Source organism: Sinocyclocheilus rhinocerous, unplaced genomic scaffold (assembly GCF_001515625.1).
Source record: "Sinocyclocheilus rhinocerous isolate Xijiao unplaced genomic scaffold, SAMN03320098_v1.1 scaffold6749, whole genome shotgun sequence".
Classification (NCBI taxonomy): Eukaryota; Metazoa; Chordata; class Actinopteri; order Cypriniformes; family Cyprinidae; genus Sinocyclocheilus; species Sinocyclocheilus rhinocerous.
The window spans coordinates 7,416-8,171 of NW_015655617.1; positions in this window are offsets into that span (position 1 = coordinate 7,416).

Consider the following 756-nt stretch of genomic DNA (forward strand, 5'->3'; position numbering starts at 1 on the left):
TTTCATTGAAAGAAACTTTAGCTCAACTGACTGCAAAGGCTCAAATGGGCCCTGCTGTAGTGTTTTAAGCACCAGAGACAGGTCCCAAGAGGGGATAGAGGAGGGCCGGGGAGGATTTAGCCTTCTCGCCCCCCTAAGGAACCTGATGACCAGATCATGCTTTCCTACCGACTTCCCTTCCACGGGGTCTTCGCTCCAACCCTTGCTGCAAAAAGGAAAGCACGACCCCGATCGGGCATCTCCGGGGGTCTTCCCGATGAGAAGAACACCACTCGACGAACAGGTTCAACTTCAAGGCGCAAGCGTGTCTCATAGATGGTGCTCCCATCCGAAGTGATGGTGTCAACTACCTCTTGGGGTAGGTCACCAAGAACCTCCGTGTCCCATCCAGGAACCAGACATGAAGTTTCCAGAGGTCTGGACGCAGGTGCCACAGGGTGCCCTGTGTCTGAGCCAGTAGATCCTTCCTCAGAGGAATCTGCCAGGGAGGAACTGTCGCGAGGAGCATTAGTTCGGGGAACCAGGTCCGAGTGGACCAATACGGCGACACAAGCAGGACCTGCTCCTCGTCCTCCCTGACCTTGCACAGTGTCTGTGCGAGAAGGCTCACTGGGGGAAACGCATACTTGCGCAGGCCCCGCCGCCAGCTGTGTGCCAGTGCGTCCGTGCCGAGTGTTCCCTCCGTCAGGGAGTAGAACAACTGGCAGTGAGAGGTTTCTAGAGAGGCAAACAGGTCTACCTGAGCGGCTCCGAAAC